Raw genomic sequence first — 21,236 nt, forward strand, 5'->3', positions numbered from 1 at the left:
CTAGATCCTATATACCACTCCTCCCCCAACATGGACACAGTAAATAAATCGCCTTGCTACACGAATTGTTTTAACGTTAACATTTCTAAAGGACTCTTAACTTGGTTTAAAAAAAAAATGTCTTACAAAAGATGGCTGCGGGCCCAGATTAAAAAGTTTGGAAGCAGTTCCATACCCTTACTTGTAACGGCTTATGAAATACTAGTATACTCGATGCAAAAAGGATGAAGATAAACAAGATCAAAGTCAACAACAGATGAAATAAGCTTCACAGTTGCAAATCATAAAAGCTATGGAAAAGGGTCCTGGATCCCAGGTCAATCCTACCGTAGAGAAAAGAAACATTAACCCTAGCTGACAGCTAAGACGCGGCCCAGCCTAGCAGAAGTGTAAACAACACCCCACGGGCACGGTGAGAGTAACCACTGGAAAAGCCTGTCCGCAGCCGGGCAAAAAGCAATCAACACACTCCACCCTCGCCCGCCCGCCGGTGCAAGCTGCCGCCGGTCCCCGCCCTCCTCCCCGCGCCACCCACCCCTCCCTCCGCGTCCCCTCCCCCTTCCCCGCCCCAGTTGGTGTGCTGAGCCGCCTAGAGAGATTAAGGGGTGCTCGCCACAGTCACCGAACCTCGGGGCCGATCGAAGAAAGAGACGAGAGACGCGACAGCCCAGCTCGCCGGCCAGGCCGTCGCCTCCAGCCCCGCGCTCTCGCCAGCCGCGCCGGGGTGCACGCGCTCGGGAGGCTGGAGGGAGGCGAGCCCCGGGCGGCCGGGCCCGGCCCGCAGGGGAGGCGCGAGCGGCGCCGGCGCCCCGTGGCGCTACCTGAGCTGTCCATGGTGCTGGCGCGGTCCGGAGGCTGCCGGGCGGGGCTCCGCGCCGCCGCCGCCGCGCTGCCCGCGGGGCCTCGCGGCTTGCCGCCACCCGCACTTAGGTCTCCGTTACTGTCCACCAGCTGCAAAGATTCATAACCATCGTTGCTGGTCTTTTTCCGGTAGCTCCCGAGGAGGCTCATGGGCAAGCCCAGAGAAGGAAGACGAAAATGAAAATCAACCAGCCTAGGAAAGGAAAGGGGGAGGTGGAAGGCGGAACCCGGCAAAAATACAAAGATCAGATTTTAAATTAAAAAAAAAAAAAAGAAAGAAAGAAAGAAATCAAGTGTCCGACATGACGCAAAGAGGAGGAGAAAGAGGGGGAGCGGCCGCGGGAAAGGAGCTTGGCGAGGGCGAGGCGCAGCCGCCGCCGCTGCCGCCGCCCTGGGCCGAGCGCAGCCCGGGCCGCCGGCGAGGGCAGGAGGGAGGGAGGAAGGACCGGCCGGCGCGGCCGAGGGTGCGCGCGTCCCCGCTGCTGCCCGCCGAGCCGCCGGCCCCGGCCGGAAACCTTCTGGATGGATGGACGGATGGACGGACGGGCAGTGCCCCCCCCCCACGACGAAGCAATCGCCAAGGTGTCCTTCTTCCGCCCCTTCGCGCAGCAGGGCAGCTCCAAAAGTAGCTGGGCCGTGGGGAGGGAATAATAGAAAGGTTGGGGAGATTCGAAGGGAGGGAGGTGGAAAGCGGAAAACGGGGCGGGGTAGGAGGAGGAGGGGACTACTACAAGCGAGGTGGGAGGGGTGTATTAGCGCGCGTGTGCCAAAGAAGAAAGGGGCTAGGTGTCTGGCGGCTAAGCTCTGAAGCCCGGGGGGGGGGGGGGGGCTGTTGGTAAGATCTACGCACACCCCTCTCGTGCAACTTCGCCTGCATTTGCTGCAAGGTTCGGCAAGTCAAAGCCACCCCATGGTTACTTGTAACTCCATTGCAAAAGAAAAAGCGCGGGGGGGGGGGGGGCAGGGGGGAATACCACGTTCATGCCAAGCTGTTCGTATGCTAGGAAATGAAAAGCATACTGCACATTCCCCAGAATGGAAATAAAATAACCAAGAGTTAGTTGTTCTAATGCTTTGTGGTGATCAGAATCTATTCAGCCTAGGGAGTAGACTGCACTGTTTTTAGAAACTATTTGTTGAATGAAAAATGGGGGGGGGCGCCGAGGAGCGTGAAGTCAGGTGTAATTTCAGGTCTGTCAGCATTTATCCTGGGAACTGAAGGAAAGATTACACAGGTCAGTGGATTGAAGACCAGGAAGCAAACAGAAAAGGATATTCTTCCATCCTCAGCCTTGCCCCTTATTTTTCTTTAATAATTCTGAGCAAAGATAGTAGTCAATCATTACCAAAGGATAATTTGTGAAGAAATTAATTGAGCTTAAGAACCAAAGCCTCTTATTTAGAAGAAGGCTCTTTCAAGGCTGTGCACCTAAGGTACATTTGTGATTTTGTACTCTTAAAGAAGGCTCCGATATCGCATTAATTTTAGGATACACTGAGTAAGGTATCAAAATATAATTGCCAAATACTCAGCTGAATAGCAAGATTTCAGAAAAATTTAAATTCTCATCCAATGAGGTGAAAAATCTAAGTTTAAAAATACCATGACGAAGCCAGGTGTTGGTGACTCATGCCAGGAAAGCCTGTGAGGATTTCAACTAATTTCAATTCTTTCCAATTAACCACCAAATATCTGGAAGTAGAGCTGTGGCTCAAATGGTAGAGCTCTAGCCTTGAGTGAAAAAGCTAATGGTTACCTACCAAGCGCTGATGGCTCACGCCTGTAATCCTAGCTACTCAAGAGGCTGAGGAACATGGTTCGCAAAAAGTCCTCATGAGACTCTTATTTCCAATTAACCACTCAAAAACCAGAAGTGGTGCTGTGGCTCAAAGTGGTAGAACATTAGCCTTGAGCACAAAGAGGCTCAAGGACAGTGTCCAGGCCCACAACTGACAAAAAGAAAAAGAAAAAAAGCAGCTCAGGAACATTGCTTAGGTCCAGAGTTTAAGCCCCAGGACAGGTATAAAAATAAATAAAACAAAATAAATATATAATTCAAAAAAATCATGCTGGCTCATGCCTGTAATTCCAGTACATATAGAGGCTTTAGCAGGAGGATTTTTAAGTTCCAGATCAGCCTAGACCACATAATGCTAACCTGTCTCACCCCCTCCCATGTGTATGTGTGTATGGGTACACACACACACACACACACACACACACACACGTTTATACACACATAATATTCTGTACTGGGACTTAGAATGACTTAAGTGAGGAACCTTTATGGGACTTAGAAGGGAGGGAGGGAAAAGCCTTGTTCTGGCAAAGCTAGCACAAACACCTCTCTGAAAAACAAACAAAAAGCAAAAGGGCCAGAGATGTGGTTCAAATGGTAGAAGGCTTGAGCTACAGTCCCCAAGTGTGACTCATAATACCTCCAAAGAAAACATTGGACAATTTCTAGGATAAAACAAGAAAAATGTGCATGCATGTAAAAGCTGCTGGAGTCCCCATACAAAACATATTTCTCTTTCTCCTTGGCTTACATGGTTTTCTCTTGTAGTTATTTTTTTGAGTGCTTCAGGATACAAAATGAAGCCTCTAAGAGGATTCAGACCAGATCATTTGGGATATAAAGAATTTTCTAGAAGTTCTAGCTGTACATAGGTCTACATACAACAAATTAATTAGGCTGGGCACCGGTGGCTCACACATGTAATCTTAGCTACTCAGGAGGCTGAGATATGAGGATCATGGTTCAAAGCCACCCCAGGCAGGAAAATCCATAGGACTTTTATTTCCAATTAACCACCAGAAAACCAAAGAGGCGTTATAGCTCAAAGTGGTAGAGTGCTAGCCTTGAGCAAAAAGAGCTCAGGGACAGCACTCAGATCCTGAGTTCATACCCCCCCCAACCAGTAGCAAGAACGAAAAATTAATTAGATTGAAAGACATTTTGTTGTTGTTCTGGATCATTCAAGCACAGATTCTTGAAAGAGTTCCAGAGCGGTGTATTCTAGATTGCTCCAGGTCTCTGGAAACACTAAACATCCTGACCTGTGGTTTTCCCATTTGATGAAGGTGCATTGTGAGTGAATCAGATTTGCTGTTAATGCTCACTTACAACACAGTCAAACAACTTGAGGGGTGTCAGGAAAAGCTATAACAGAATTTTAAACAAAATGCTTTACTTCCAATTTTCCAAATTGTCATGAGCTATTTTAGTTACTTCACTTAAATATAATAGTCCTTAAAGTCTAGTAGCAGATTATTCTGCAAGTGTGTGGAATAATCTTACTCTGCACTTTTTCTTTTATTTCATTAGTGAACACATGAGGAGCCTAGATACCTGCTTCCTATTGTATGCTTGACAAACGCTGAATTGATCATCACTGGGTTGAGAGAACTTAGAGAGAACTGTGTCAAAAGGCAAAATTATTATTTTCAAAAAGAACACTTCTCAGTTATTTTTGCTCAACATCAGAGCTGCAGACATATTGATGGAAAAAAATGTAGATGAGACATATGCCTTCATATTTTGGGATAGCTATCTCCAAGTTTGCAAATTTAAAGAAAGACATGAATGAACTAAGACATATCTTTCTTTTACAGGGGAGGAGAGATCCTCTGGGATCAAACACAGGACCTTATACATAATAGACAAGTGCTCTACCACTGAACTATACACCCAGACTATACCATCTTATTTTACCTTCCTGTTTAATTTCTTACAAATAAAATCAATCAGAATAACTATAAGTCTACAAGTTTGGAATTTAAGGCAAAATATAGAATAGTTAAATCAATTAACAACTGTCTAAAAACTAGAGTTCCAGGCTTAGGTTAATATATGCACCAATTTCAACATTAAATTTTTCTTTAGTCTCCTAAATATCAAATTACTAGAGTTCACTTTTCCATAGAAAGCTCTTTTATCCACTCTATAAATCAGCATAGTGAGCTATCAGCTTGCTGAAATAATAACTAAATGAGTACCTGACATAATTTTAGTAAATACTTAACAAATGCTTTCTATTATTACAATTACTCATCTATCTTGTATGCAGCTATATCTTAAGTGTCTTGGCAGTCCTACTTTTTCCTGTAGGAAGAGCTAAAAAAAGACTTTTTTTTCTAGGAATGATCATGGAAAGTTGTAGAGCCTAAGTCTCCTATTTTTCCCATATTGACTCCTCTAGGACAGGGGCGACGAACTGGATAATCTCTGTGGAAGAAAATGCTCTTTCCCCTTTGTCTTTTCCATTGCTGACTTCAGTTAGTCTTGTTAACTCAGTGAAGGTTTAGCACACTGAGGAATGTTCAGGAGTGGAGCTCTATGCTTCTATATACCTTCCTCCTACCTCCCACCCCAGATGTCCTTCTGTCACAGCAAAGAACACACAACTTTTGCAGAAGAAGAATGTATGTCATAACCCCTCTAGGATTTTGATCTGTGCTTTTGGTTTCCAGGAACTATCATTTCCTGCTAAAGGATGAGATTCTGGAATCATATCGCCTGTGGTCCTAGGTTCACCAACACTTCACTGTCACGTTAGTCATGAAGAGGAATTGTGCCTTCCTAACAAGGGTGCAGTATTAAATTCTTAACCTATAGTAAGTGCATAACAAACTGCTACTCTATTGCCCTCGGTTTAATCTCTGAATAAACCACTTTTTCACATCTGCAATTTCCTAAATTTAAATTTCAATTAAATTTTTACTAAAAATGTATTATGATGATTAACAAATATTATAGTATTTAGCGATATAAAAAGCATTTCTTATAAAGTGATGGCTCTGTCTTCAGTTTTTAGATATTTGCATGCTTGTCTTTCTTTGAACTCCTTTGAGAAAAAAATATAAGCTTTGCTCATATTTGTATTCCTAATTACAGTCAAAGAACCCTTCACTCTTATTAGGAAATGAGTGCATTCTTACTGAATTAATTAATGAGCACACCGAAATGTCATACCATCACCTGGTCTAGTGATTTAAATAGAGAGAGGGAGGGAGGGACAGAGGGAGGAAGGGGGGAAGGGAGAGAGGAAATGAAAGAAGGAAGGAAGGAAGGAAGGAAGGAAGGAAGGAAGGAAGGAAGGAAGGAAGGAAGGAAGGAAGAAAGGAAGGAAGGAAGGAAAGGAGGGAGGGAGGGAGGGAGGGAGGGAGGGAGGGAAGGAGGGAGGGAGGGACAGAAAGAAAAGAAGAGAAAAAAAAACATGGAAGCCAGGTGCCAGCTCCTGGCTGCTCAAAAGGCTGAGATCTGAATATTGTGATTTGAAGCCAGCCTGGGCAGAAAAGCCCATGAGACTCTCATCTCCAATTAATCAGCAAAACTCAGATGTGAAACTGTGGGTCAAGTGGTAGAGCACAAAAGCTCAGGGAAAGCCCCCAAACCTTGAGTTCAAGCCCCAGAACTGGCACATGAACATGCATGCAAGTGAGCGTGTGCATGCACACACACACACACACACACACACACACACACACACACACACACACAACACACACACACACACACACACACACACACACACACACACACACACACGACATAAGGAGGCATGGTTAAAATGGCAAAGAATTGCCAGCAGCATAGTTCAATATCCAGAACTGAAAAACAAGTAAGTAAAATTCATTTAAAAACAAAAGCATTCAAAGTAAACTTAGCAGTTAATGACCATATATAAATGAAACTAAATAATTGAAAAAGTTTTTGGAATATGATAAAATATTGTTTCTTAAAATAGTGTTTGGTGGTTATGGGGGGTATATGTGCAGGTGTGTGTTTCTGTTCAATGAGATATAAATTCATTTCTCTCTGTGAGTTCTTATAATAAATGTTTTTATGTCTATGTCTGGGCAGAATCTCTGCTACTGAGAGGTCCTAATGTTCCCTACATGCTGTGTTATCTAAATTCATTTGGACACTTAGACAACAAAGAGTTTAGCCTAATCAGACACTAAAAGAGGGGAGAGAGCTCCTACAGTGCTTTCTCTGTTGCAAAATGCCTTATGATCAGGTATCTAAAATGTGTTCCTTCCATTTTTCTGCTTGATCTAATAGAAATCGATGACTAGTATGGAAACTCCTTAGCAACATGCCTCAGAGTCATGATTTAGGTTATCTGTGTTACAAAAGACCTATGGATATGATAGTGCAAGACATTAGAATTGGGGAGCAATAGATTCTACCTGGCCCCCAGATAAGTTTGGTTGTCCTATACTTAAAAGTTTCAACACCTTTTCTGAAGGTGTACTGGCTCCAGTTAAGATTACCATCATTCACCATCACTTTTCCAACATGGTACCCAGCTTACTGCACTTGTTCTTGCTGTCAGTCAGCCCTTGCTTTTATATTTGAGACCTGCAGTGTCGAGGTCTCACTTGAAGTAGAAGCTATAAAAGTTGAAGAGGAGACATGAACAAGACAGAAAACGAAACAGATAGATCTGCAGGCCATGGTCCAAAAGAGGAGGGAAACACGCTGGAAATCCTCTGACTCTGCTGTTTTGTTTTGTTTTTGACGATGCTGTAGTTTAAACTGAGGGCTCTCACACTTGCTAGGTAGGCACTCTACTGCTGGGCCATGTCTCCATCCTTCTTTAGTACTGGCTAGTATTTTATTTTAATTTGTCGGTCATGGATCCTGAACTCTGGGCCTGGGCACTGTCCCTCAGCTCAAGGCTCAAGGCTAGCGCTCTACCACTTGAGCCACAGAGCCACTTCCAGCCTTTTCTGCTTATGTAGTGCTGAAGAATCAAACCCAGGGCCTCATGCATGCGAGGCAAGCGCTCTACCACTACTGAGCCACCTTCCCAGCCCAGCACTGGCTATTTTTGACATAGCATTGCCCTTATTGCCTGGATCATGATCCTCCTATTTTATATTTCTGTCTATAACTGGTACGGCAAACATACATTACCATGCATAGCTTCTCCTATCAAGATGGAGTCTCATGAACTTTTTCACCCCAGTTGGCCTGGAGCCTTGATCTTCCTAATCTCAGCCTCCCACGTACACAAGGTCACTAGCTCACATCATCACACCCAGCTATTTGTTAAGACAACATCTCATGAACTTTATGCCCAGGCTAGCCTCAAGCTACAATCTTCCTGATGTTAGCCCCCTGAGAAGTTAGGGTTGCAGGAATGAATCACGGTACTCAGAATTGACCCTGCTCTTAAGTAGCAAGGTGGACTTGATTCATTCACCTCCACTAAACAGTAAAAATGAAGACACTGAATTGCATGATTTGTTTTAGTTCTCAAATTTCCTCTCTTCTTCAAACTTTAGTCATCATTTCCCTCTTGGTCTCCAAATAATGCCTGATGGGAAAAAAACACAATCATCCATGTGCTCTAGTTTGATACTTCTCAGTTAATCAAGATTTTACTGAAGATATGCATGCATAAGTAGTTAACAGCTGTCAAAAGTTACACTTAGAGCAAACACAGGAATGTGTTGGTAACATTTAGTAGAGGGGGGGAAAATCAGAAATAGTCCTATAAAGCTATTTAAGAGGGAAGCTTTCTGCTCTTGGTGACTGGTAGAATGAATGCTGGTTCTCTTTGAAGATGAGAATAATTTTCCAGGTAAGACTTTTTCTTAAACAACTCATCCTGAAACCTATGCTTCCTTGAAGCTCAAAACATAATAAAAAATAGTTGTCAATGATTGAGAACTTATCATTTTCCACAACCCTGTAAAAGTGTTCTTATTTTTAGGCAAACTTGGAGAGGTTAAGTGCTTGCCCGAACTGTCAGTTAGGATTTAACTCCTACATTCTTGATCACGCTTAGGCCAACAAAGCAATTTCACTGATGAGAGAGAAAGCTTGGAGACAATTGGGTCATCTTTTAGATCTGGCCTCCTTATTACATGTGATCAGAGAAAAGTGGCTGGGGAATTGCCTTGCTTCAATCCCCCATGTGGCAGGATCTGCTGCTTAGTGAATCCTGAAAGTTTTCAATTAATGTAGCTTCCCACTTGGCAATCTTGGTTTTTAAACAAAGAATTTATATATATATATATATATATATATATATATGTATGTATGTATGTATGTATGTATGTATATGCATATATATAAAACACAGTAATTGGTTATTCTTGATTCCAGCTAAAAATCACAAGAAGAAAGCATCATTATTTTCATGGTAGTGCATGCCTTGTAATCAGGAGGCTGAGGCAGAAGGATCCTGAATTCAAGGCTAGCCTGAGCTTCACAGTGAGACTCTGTTCCAAAACAAATGAATAAAAATTTTAAAAATTATTCAAGAGTCTGAGGTCTGAGGATTGATGTTCAAAGCCAGCCCAGGCAGGAAAGTCCATGAAACTCTTATCTCCCATAAACTATCAAAAGCCAGAAGTAGAGCTGTGGCTCAAGTGGTAGAACACTAGCTTTAAGTTTAAAGAAGCTCAGAGACAGTGCCCAGGCCCTGACTTCAAGCCCCTGAACTGGCACCAAAAAAAATTAATAAATAAAAGCAAACTCCTAACATTGCAAGAAGTTTGAACTCTTGCATTTATACATGAGTGTATGTTCAAATCTGCATGTATGCAGATTTAAAGAAAAATAGTAGAAAAAAAACTATTTTTGGAGAAAAAACAGTAACATGTTTGGGTGCTAAATCTTCCCTATGCAAGTTTCCTATCATCTGGTAACTACTCCTAGCCACATTCCCTTTCTATACAGTAAAGGTAGCCACCTGGCCTCCCTCTCGGGTAGAAGCAAAAAAGTCAAAGTACATAGGGAACACTGAAGCCTTACTAGACATTATATTCTATCAAATCTAAGATTGTATTTAAGTAGCAATATTAAGAAAGGGAAAGGTGCTACTGGTGAAGATATGACCTACTACCAACTGTAAGATGCCTCAAGAATATGTAAATGTTCATATGCCACAAATCTGTTTTAGACTCATTTTTAAATTGTTTATGAACTAACCTGAGAATACATTTGTCAATTTACCATTCACGTATTTTGAGCAAATCTCATTAGTAAAAACAATGTTCATTGTGTTTTGCCAGGCTTGACACTGTGTTAATAAGTACTTGGTACTTAGAAAATTATCTGCTATACAGGTTGACCCATTGCAACAATAAGATGTACAAGTTGTTATGTCGAAAAATGAACTTTACAACTTTGGTTGGGGGGGAGGACTCAGTCGGGGGGAGGGGGGAGGATGGGAAGGGATGGGAAGGGGAAACAAAGGAGGGGGCTACAATGCTTGATAAGAAATGTACTCATTATCTTGCCCATGTAATTGTAACCCCTCTGTACAGTATTTTCACAATAAAAACTAAAAATTAAAAAAAGAAAATTATCTGCTAGTTGAATGAAAATGCAAAATATTGTTAAACTGTGGAGGGTTGTCTGCAGCTTATGGAAAAATTCACCCTGGGTTTCTTTAGTGAGCTCACTTAAGACAGAGGTGATATAGTTTGCCTTGCTAATGTTTGACTTAACTTTGACTTTTCAAGGTCCTGATCAGGCATAACACTTTTATACTTACTATTACTATTACTATTTCAAGAGTAAGTCAGGGAAGCACTTGTCAGGTTCATATATTATCTCCTCTTGTAAGCAGGGACACTTCGGTGATTCAGATGCACAGAACATGGATAGACTCTCATGGGTTGGCTCTGTGCTCACTTGCTCTGTTCTTTTTGCTTTTTGTGGAAAACAGTTTCCAAAGTCAACTGCAAACTAATATAGCAGTACAAATTTCTTTTATACCCTGGATATTCCTATGTTTGGCTGTGCCTTCATTATGTATGATTTTATGTTCAAGGCATTAAATAAAATACAAATCTCGTTCTCCATAACCCTATTATACCTAACAAGGTGTTGAGACATAAAGAATGTTGCACATGTATCAGATTTAAGGTCGATGACTCAAAAGACAATAAGCACCCCAGACATAGGTAGAGCCAAGTCTTTGGTTGTTGAGCCTCTAAGCACAGTCTCCAAAGCACTCAGCCACTACAGCCATGGACCACATACAACTGGAAGGAAGGAACGAGAATTTCCTCATGACCAAACTAAATTCCTGGGTCTTTCGTGGCCCTATCCCCTCAGATGTGAAAAACCTATGGAAAGGACTGCCATGCTCATTACTTACTTAGAAAGACCAGAGCTCAGCAACGCAGCTGACATTAAACTAAACAGAGATCACAAGTGATCCTAAATACTCCTCTCCACATTCAGGGTCAACAGAAGCCATTTACCTGGGCACATAGCCATTTAGTGTTAGGGATACACATTTTATTCTCTTATATCTTGGACCTGCCACACATGCATATTTTCTATAATTGGCTCCCCATGAACCTGGAACAATTCTGTGGCCATTGTAATATAAGCAGACATGCTATAAGCAATTTCCAGTGTGCATTCTTGAAAAGGAAGGTGGGTGATAGCCCCTTCTTCCAATCATTTTCCCTTTCTTCTGGCTGGAATATGGAGTTCCAGCAGGTACGTAGATTATGAGGTGACCTTGAGAATGAAAGACTTTCATAATGAAGCAAATGACTGAAGAACTTTGTGTACCAGAAGTCCATGACTGCTCAGAACTGATTAACTCTAAATAGAGGGAAATGGAAAAACATCTACTCTGTTGTACACCATGGTTATTTTGCTTATTTCTGATATGTGCAGATACAATAATCCTAAATGAATACCATCTCCAACATAACCACTGAATTTCAATTATTTATTTACCACAACATTTACTAGGAATTACATGTGACCATTGACAAGTATCTAAACCTCTGTTTCCTCATCCATAAATACTTGAATCTAATAGGGAGCTAACATTTCCACCAGAGAGTTTAGCATGACATATAGTAAGGATCCAATAAGTGTTAGCTATTTCATTACTTCTTGTCAATTGATAGTCTAGTCTATTATGTTTGACTCTAAAAACAGCAATCTCTCCTTCTCAGCCTGCTACCTAGAGATTCTCCCAAGACAGACCCTGCTCAGAGCTAGGGAACCTCCCATATGTCATCAGTGAATATGATAGTAGAGATGCCCCTTCCTTTCTGTATAACTCTTTCTCTGATCAACTTTTTACAATTTTAATAAAGCCTAGGACATACTGAACCATCAAAGTTGATACATAACTTAAAGCAAATTGTCAGTGTTTGTGAAACAATGATGCTAAGACTGCCATATGACCTGTGAGCAAGCTTTACTGATTCTCCATTTGTGCTAAAAGCAAGTAAGAAAATCAGGGTAGAAGTGGAGGAATTTATTTTTTTCTTTTCTATAATGGAAAATTTCAAAACTACACAAAAGTAAATGAAGTTTTCTAAATGGGCCCACCTTGTTTCATGTGTATAGATCCTTATACTTTGTTTGCTTCTTTGCTTGCAGTTATAGAGATGAACCCAAGGCCTTACACATCCTAGGCAAGTATTGTATACTCCCAGCCCTCCATAATTACTTTCAAGAAAATTACCAGCTACATATCATCCATAAATATCTCAATATGAAGCACTTTAATTTGAGGGAAATAATTATGGCGTTGACCAATACCAGAGGCAAACAGATGCATTCCACCTGCTGAGAGGCTAAAGCTAGCCACCAGTTCCTTTTCAATAGATCATCAGAGGAACCTGCACAACTTCCCACTTGCTTATTTCCAAAGGGAAAGACACATCATCATTCATTCCATCCCCACAAACCTCAGTTCTTCAAACACTAATTGTAATCTTAGGCCTTGTGCCTAAGAGATCTAGAAATCAGCATGGAATGAAGCCTGATATAGTGGGAGAATTCATGGAGTGTTAAAGAAGGAAGATGCTAGAAACAGAAGACTATGCCTTTTGATTTACAGACTAAAAAAATGAGACCAAAAAGTGGATAAATTGATTCCCATCTGAATTTCATAAAATGCAAATGCAATTATGAGAGCCAGCTACTAGAAACCTTCACAGGTCTTAATATAATGTACCCTCACATTCTAGTACCAGTACCTTCCTCTTCCAGATTCATCCCTTGCCACTGATTCTATCCCCAATACCTTCACATTTACAGGGTTTCTCTGGATCTTCTGCCTGCCTAGTCCAGCCTGCCCTTCAAATCCCTGGATCGTTAACACTTTCCCCAAATGTTATGGTCTTAAAGAACATTTTACATTTAACACTCTAAACTCCCTCCACAAGGTCCATAGAACATTATACATCTTCTTTTTTTTAAAACAATTTTTTTTGTTTTTGTTTTGTTTTTTGCCAGTCATGGTGCCTGAACTCTGGGCCTGGGTGCTGTCCCTCAGCTCTTCAGCTCAAGGATAGTGCTCTACCACTTGAGCCACAGCACCACTTCGAGCTTTTTCTGCTTATGTGGTGCTGAGGAATCGAACCCAGGGCCTCATGCATGCAAGGCAAGGACTCTACTACTGAGCCACCTTCCCAGCCCCACATTATACATCTTCTAATGACCTACACTGAAACTGTATCTACGTGTACATTTTCCCACACCATGACTGCCTGGTCATATTAGGGACTCCATGCCCGGCACAGGGCAGACATCTAACAAAGATGTGGTAAACAAATGAATGTCCACTGCCCCTGGGAAGTTTGTGAGCCACCAAGGAAAGGCCTCTGTACATTTAGCTCCCATTGAAGGGTAGCCATTGCATTTATTATTAAGGCCAAAGAGCTAGATTTGGGGGGCTGCTATTCTGACAAGTTCAGGCCAGATCTCACAACCTGCCATCACAATGCTTCCTGTGAATTCAGCCAATTAAACTGTCTTGTCCTACCATATTCTGTTTTTACTAGATTTATAGCCTTTTGAAATCACCTTAGTTTTAATTTTTTACTTTATTTTTTACCTGAGTAGAAGATTTATACCATCTAGATCATTTTTTTTTTCCGGAATGATATAAGCAAAGAGTACCTGATTGGCAAGCACAAGGCCCTAAGTCAAAACCCCAGGTTAAAAAAAAAAATTATATATATATATATATATATATATATATATATATATATATATTTCCCTCTTAGGCCATATATGATTTATGAATGGTAGAAGATGCCCTTCATCTTTGCCTCTGTAATCACTAGACTCATGTGCTATAGGAACCACGGTTGTAATTCTAGCTACTAAGGAGGCTGAGATCTGAAGGCCATGGTTCAAAGCTAGCTCAGACAGGAAAGTCTGTGAGATTCTTGTCTCCAATGAACTACCAAAAAGCTGGAAATAGAGCTTTGGCTCAAGTGGTAGAGCACTATCCTTGAGTAAAAACAAAAAGTAAGAGACAATACCCAGGCCCTGAGCTTAAGCTCCAATACTGGTGTGCGCGCGCGCACACACACACACACACACACACACACACACACACACACACACACACACACACACACACACACACACACACACACTTTCAGAGGAAGGTAGAAAATTGAAAATTATACAAATGAGACATCCTAGCAGTGGCAAGTATTCTGTAAGCTCATTAGCACAAAGCTAATGATAACAAACAAAACAAAACTTCAGAGAATAAGGCTGAGTTTTTCTATAGAGCAAAGATGACATGTCAAGTTACAGAAACCATGACATGAAACAATGGTGTCAAAGAGGAGGGAGTAAATTTGGGAGAGGAAGATCAGGATACAGAAAAGTCAGTATTTACAGTCTAGGATTCAGAAGCCCATGATAAATCTTCTGTGTGTTGTCACTTACTATCTCTGTTAAACTAAGTCATCTATACATTTTCAGACTATCACTTGTACACTATACGGTCTACAGAGACGTCCCACAAAACCTAACATTTTCTAGTAGGAAGATGCTGCAAGTCACAAACATGAACCATAAGCTTGATTTCTAAATTTCTCATAGCCACATTAAAAACAAACACAATGAAACAAGTGAATTAGGGCTTTTATAATACATTGGACTTAACTCAATAGGTATTACATATCACCATTTCGACATGGAATTAATAAAATACTTTTTTCAAACTATGGACTTGGAATCCATGCCTGTTTCACATTTCTAACAGGACCAGCCACATCTCAAATGCTTGGTAACTACTTACAGCAACTGGCTACCATGTGTTCCAGCACAGACAGAAAATATTTCCATCTTCACAACTCCTTTCAGAAGATTGAAGCTCTTATAACTAATGATGAGAAAACTGAAATTCAAAGTACTTAAGTTTTTCACAGTCAAAGCTAAGTGCATAGCCAACCCTAACCCATGGCCCCTGAACTCCATGTTGCATTCTCTTCACCTCAGTGTGTTGCCTGCATTGTGAGAATGATATCATCAAATAAGTAAATGCACCTGTCCTGGTCCATAGAGTAAGAAGGCTGGGCAGGTAATCCAGAGGGACAGGACTTATTTTCTGATTAATCACCCAGGTCAAGTAACCTGCCAGTGGGACAGAGGACTTTAATAAAAGAAAAAAATCCCAAATACTCTATATTTCCTCATTCATAACCATAAATAATCACTGGACATTATAAACTGATGTGTTCCTTCCATCACTTACTTATTCTCTAACAAGCTATCACTGCATTCACAAAATCATCCAGATGTATATATAAAGTTGTGTGTATATGTGTTCGTGTATGTGTGTGTGTGCACGCGCATGTGTACGTGTGTGTGTGTGTGTGTGTACATGTGTGTAGTTTCTGGTTGGTAACTTCCCTAGCTATTTCTAAATGACTTGAACAATGAACATAGCATTTGTTAAAGAATTTAGCCTTGTGTCCAGGGATTCCAAAGCAGCTCCAGGGCCATAAAGATTAAGGAATATCTTTGTAACCATATTGGAGAACTTTAGCCCTCAAAAGAAAATCTCTCCCTATCTACTCTTTTTTTTTGGGGGGGGTCCAGTTGTGGGGCTTGAACTCTGGGCCTGGGCGCTGTTCCTCAGCTCTTCAGCTCAAGGCTAGCGCTCTACCACTTGAGCCACAGCTCCACTTCCGGCTTTTTTCTTTTTGCTTATGTGGTGCTGGGGAATCGAACCCAGGGCCTCAGGCATGCAAGGCAAGCGCTCTACCACTGAGCTACCTTCCCAGCCCCTCTACTCTTCTTTTATCTGTTTCTTTTTTTCCCAAAGTAAAGCCATAAGAGCTAGAATCTCTCTTCGCATAGGCAGATAACTAAAACTAAAAATACATTTTACTCTTACCCCATCTTTCTTTCTTGAAGTTGGCCATAAAGCAAGTCTCTGGCCTACCTACCTTGTCTTACAGTGATCATAACAGTCTCATCTCAGAAGGGGCCCTGCCCTACACCCAGAAGAGAAGAATGCTGTAGAGAGGCCAAGAAGAATCTGAACAGACAGGCCTTTCTTACCCTTCAGCCTATTAACATTTAGTCACAAACTTTTGTTCAGTCACATTTCCAGCTATACAGTTGTCCATACCTAAGTCATGAAATTTCCACAAAACCAAAAGTACATGATTTGGGGAAACTTTAACATGAGAAGAACCCATTTTTTGTTCCAGCAACCCCTAGGCCCTTCTAGCTCTCTACTTCTTTATCTGGACAAACATCTGTAGCATTTAAAATACGCGTAACAGCCAGGTTCCAGTGATCCAGGCTTGTAATCCTAGCTACTCAGGAGGCTAAGAATGGGAGGATTAGAGTTGAGGGCCAGCCCAGGGAGAAGATTTTATGAGACCTCCTTCTCAGTCCACAGCTGAAGACTGCATTGAGAGGACTGCACTGAGATTCCATCTCACTGGAAAGAACCTGGATGTGGTCACGCATGCATGTCATCCCAATGAGTGTGGGAAACCTAAAATAAGTGGATTATGGTCCCAGCACTTGCTTAGGCAGGAAGCAAGACCCTATCTCAAAACTAACCAGTGCTAAAAAGGGCTGGAGGCATGCCCCAGCAATACAATATCTGCCTAGCAAGTATAAGACCCTAAATTCAAACCCCAGTGACAGATATAGATAGACAGACAGACAGACAGACAGACAGACAGATGTGTGTGTATATATATATATATGGGGATATATATGTATGTGTATATATGTGTGTGCATATACACACATAAAACAAGCCAGAAGGAGCTGGGAAGTTGACTCAGTGGTAGAGCACTTGCCTTGCATGCCTGAGGCCCTGGGTTCGATTCCTCAGCACCACATAAGCAAAAAGAAAAAAAAGCCCAAAGTGGCACTGTGGCTCAAGTGGTAGGGCACTAGCCTTGAGCTGAAGAGCTGAGGGACAGTGCTCAGGCCCAGAGTTCAGGCCCCACAACCGGACCAAAAAAATCAATCAATCAATCAATCAATCAATAAATAAATAATAAAACAAGCCAGCAAACATAGCATCCTTGAGTTTCATGAGCCACTCTAACAAACACAGAAAGCCTAAAGAGAGGATCATGAGAATTACAGGAATCCAAATTTGTAGCCAGTCTGTCAGAAGTCCAGAGGCTAGACTTTTGATCATTGGCTGAAGTAGGGCAGTCTTGAGGACTGAGCCATCACCCTGTGGGATTTCACTTTACATCCAAGAATATAGTGCCAGCTGATTTCTGCTCAGAGCAGATTGTGTGTTTGCTAGTGGGAAGAAATTCCTACACATTATGGGGCCATGGAAGTAAATAAAGCAGGATATTACATAGGAGTGGAACTGGGGGTTTTCTCAATACACAGACACATACAAACACACACACACACACATTTTTGTAGTGCAGGAGTTTGAACTCAGAGCCTCATGCTTGCTAGGCAGGAGCTCTACCACTGGGCCCTATCTTCAGCTTTCCCGAATACCTTCAGAGCCTTTCAATCCCTATGTGGAAGCCTGACCCTTCATGTCATGGTCATTTGGAGATGGGGACTCTGGGAAGTAATTAGGTTTAGGTGAGGTGACGAGAGCATTAGTGCCCTTGGAACAGAAAGCGTGCGAGGGCAATGAGAAAGTAGCCTTCTTCAAGCCACGACTGTGCCAGCATCTTGATTCCGACCTTCCTGGCCTCCAAAACTATGAGAAATAAATGCCAGTGAGCCACTCTGTCTCTGACACTTCATCATGGTAGCTCTGGCTGAGAGGTAACTAGTTTCAGGCATAGGCTTAAGAACTCTGTGGACTTCTGCTGGTATTTCATGGCTTGTCTTCTCTTTCTCTAGGAAAATAATGATCGCAGGCTAGTCTGCTGTAGGGTAAGGGACCATGTGGAGAACCGACCTAACATCCCAGCTAGTGTCTCACACACCTGACCGAGCCACACTGGAACAGCTGATCTTTTACCAGATAAGAAGAGCTGCCCTGCTCAGCCCACCTAAATTACTACTGGCAGAAATGTGAGATGACAGCATGGGTGTTGCAGTGGCTTCTTAGGAAGCAAAACTAATTGACACATATGAATGTTTCAGAATTTCTACAACAACAAAAAAAAATTGTACCATTCATTTGTCAAAAAGGAAAGAAAGAAAGACTTCTTTGCCAAAAAAGAAGAAGAAAGAATGAAGGACTGATCAGAAGGAGGAAAGTAGAAAAGATAAAAATAGATAAATGTAGATCTGGGTTCCAATGTTAGCTCTACCATCCAGCACCTGTGTTAGTCACATAAAACTATCAGACTTTTCTAATATGACATCCCTCAGGGAACTGCTTTTGAACTTAAAAGTAAAAATATTCAAAAAAATATTTACAACAACTGGCAGAGTAACTGATGGGCCCTCAGTACACTTCAGGTCCCTTCCTCATCTTCTCCTTCCTATTCCCAGAGATGCCAACATTACTCCTGCTTATTTTTACCCAACTCAAATATGCAATGCTATCATTCCCATTTTATGCTTAATGTCTTCTCATCTATTTTCCCAGGTTAAATAAGCCAAATTACTCCAACTACCTTGAGATGGGTATAGTGTGGTTCAGTCCAAGTAATACACCTCAAAATGAAGGAAGCCAATGGTGTAGTTTTCAGTGGAGAGTGAAGGCCTGATGACCAGAGGAATCAGGATGGAGATGGAGAGGCTGCTGGTGTAAGACATGGAGACCAAAGACCAGAGTGCTGATGCCCAAACAGCTATGCTCCCAGATCCAAAGGCCAGACCTGAAGCCCTGGCATTTGCCTTATTCAGGTCCTCAAGTGAATGAATGATGTTGGCCTATGCAAAGAGTGTATCTTCCCTACACCATCCACTGACTCCATTGCCAGTATCCTCTGGAAACACCCTCACAGACACCCCTCCCCCAAAATAATGCTTTACCAGTTCGCCAGGAATTCCTCAATCCAGTCAAGTTGACACCATCACAGAGATGAAAGATCTTTACACTGAAAAGAAATTGAAGAAGATACAAATAAATGGAAATGTATCCTGTATTCATAAAGTAGAAGCATTAGTGTCAAAATTTCCATACATCTCAAAGCAATTTACAGATTCAACACCATCACTATCAAAATGCCAATGGCACTCTTCATAGAGAAAAAACAATGCTAAAATTCATATTAAATCACAAAAAAACACCCAAATAGATGATTCAATCATGAGCAAAGGGAACAAAGCTGAAGGCATCATACTACTGACTTCAAAATACACACCAATGTCACAGTAACAAAGCACATAGTACTGGTATAAACACACACACACACACACACACACACACACAGAGGCCAGTGGAACAGAGCAGAAAACAGAAACTTACACACATATACCCACCTGACCTTCAACAAGGATGCCAGGAAAATACACAAGAAAAGAAGAGTCTCTTCCATATATGGGGACAAAATCAACTCAAAAAGAAATAAACACTTAGATGTAAGATGTACAACAATGAAACCTCTAGAAGAAAATACAGTGGAAGTTCCATGACATTGACTTTTTGGGTGTGACTTCAAGAGGGCAGACAAATAAAAGCAAAAGTAGACATATGAAACTGTCTCAATCTAAGAAGCTCCTGCACAGCAAAAAAAAGGAACAGTAAAAAGACAAATGTTTGCAAATTAATGCATCTGATATAGTATTAATAGCCAACACACATAAGGAACTCAAACAACTTTATCATAAGGAAACAATTAACCCAAATAACCCAAAAGACCAGAATAGACATTTCTTTTTTTTTTTGTCTTTTCTTTTTTGGTACTGGGGATCGAACCCAGGACGTTGTACTTGCTAGGCAAGCGCTTTGCCACTGAGCTACATCCTAGCCCTAGAATAGACATTTCTCAAAAGAAGACACACAAATGGCCAAAATGTATAGGAAAAAGTGGTCATGACCACAAATCAACAGGTAACTATAAATAAAAATCACAATGATGTCACCTCATTCTTGTTAGACTAGCTAATAAAAAGACAAAAGATACATGTGACAAGGCTGTGGAGAAAAGGAACCCCTTATTATTGTTAGGATTGTTGTTGTTACATATTATTGATGGAAATGTAAATTAATACAGCCATTATGGAAAAGAGCATGGAGTTCTCAAAAAAATTAATATATAGCTAGCATATGACCCAGCAAACTTACTACTGGATAAATAGGACAAGGAAGTGAAATCAATGTCACAAAGAGACATTTGCATTCCATGTTTACTGAAGTACTATTCCCAGTAGCCAAGATACAGACTTCACCTAAGTGCCCATTGCTAGATGAATGGGTAAAGAAAATGTGGTATATATACTATTCAGCTATGAAAAATAGAAATCTTGTTGTCTGAGACAACATAGATGAACCTGGAAGGCATTAATTTAAGAGAAATAAGCACTGAAAAACAATTACGACATGATCTCTCATATGTGTTATTTTGAAAGTATGTATTACACTGATGGCTCATGCCTATAAATAATAGCTACTCAGGAAATGGAGATTAGAAGATCACAGTTCAAAGCCAGCTCAGGCAGAAAAGTATGCCAGACTCCATCACCAATTAATCAGCAAGAAGTCAGGCTGGAAACATGATTCAAGTGGCAAAGCACCAGCTGTGAGCAAGAAAGCCAACCAAGAACAGAAGTCCCTACATTTAAGCTCCAGTACTGGCATACAGACAAACAAAAAATGTTAATCTTACAGAAGTAGAATGGTGCTTACCAGAGGCTGAGATCATCAGGAGCAATCTAGGTCCAGGTACACATAATTATAGTTGATTAGAAGAGTATGTTTAAGGGATCTATTATACAGCATTGTGACTATAGTTAATAATGGTATATTTTATGAAGAATGTATGTTGTGTTCTTACCAACCAATAATTATGTGAGATTATGTACTTATTAATTATCTAGATTTTACATTCCATGACATGTGTATATATACTTTAAAATATCAAATTGGATATAATAAATACATAAAATTTTGTCCACCATCAAAGGGGATATGCAGATATTTGCTAAGTGGTAGAGCACATGCTTAGTATGTGCAAAGCCCTAGGTTCAATTCCTAACATGAACTTGAAAACTTTA

At 41.2% G+C, this 21,236-nt stretch overlaps 1 protein-coding gene across 4 annotated transcripts in view; it reads right to left on the reverse strand.

Moving 5' to 3' along the window:
* Dnajc6 (DnaJ heat shock protein family (Hsp40) member C6) overlaps positions 1–21,236 on the reverse strand; it is a 142,575-nt gene that overhangs the window by 90,247 nt on the left and 31,092 nt on the right. For 2 of the 4 annotated variants that reach the window (XM_070025818.1, XM_070025817.1), the window contains exon 2: positions 19,053–19,117. The exons of the other annotated variants lie outside the window; for them this stretch is intronic. The gene's annotated coding sequence lies outside the window, so the exon portion shown is untranslated. The remainder of the gene's footprint in view (positions 1–19,052; positions 19,118–21,236) is intronic. 4 annotated transcript variants of the gene reach the window in all.

This window comes from Dipodomys merriami, unplaced genomic scaffold (genome assembly GCF_024711535.1).
Source record: "Dipodomys merriami isolate MVZ:Mamm:240054 unplaced genomic scaffold, mDipMer1.0.p SCAF_172, whole genome shotgun sequence".
Taxonomy (NCBI): Eukaryota; Metazoa; Chordata; class Mammalia; order Rodentia; family Heteromyidae; genus Dipodomys; species Dipodomys merriami.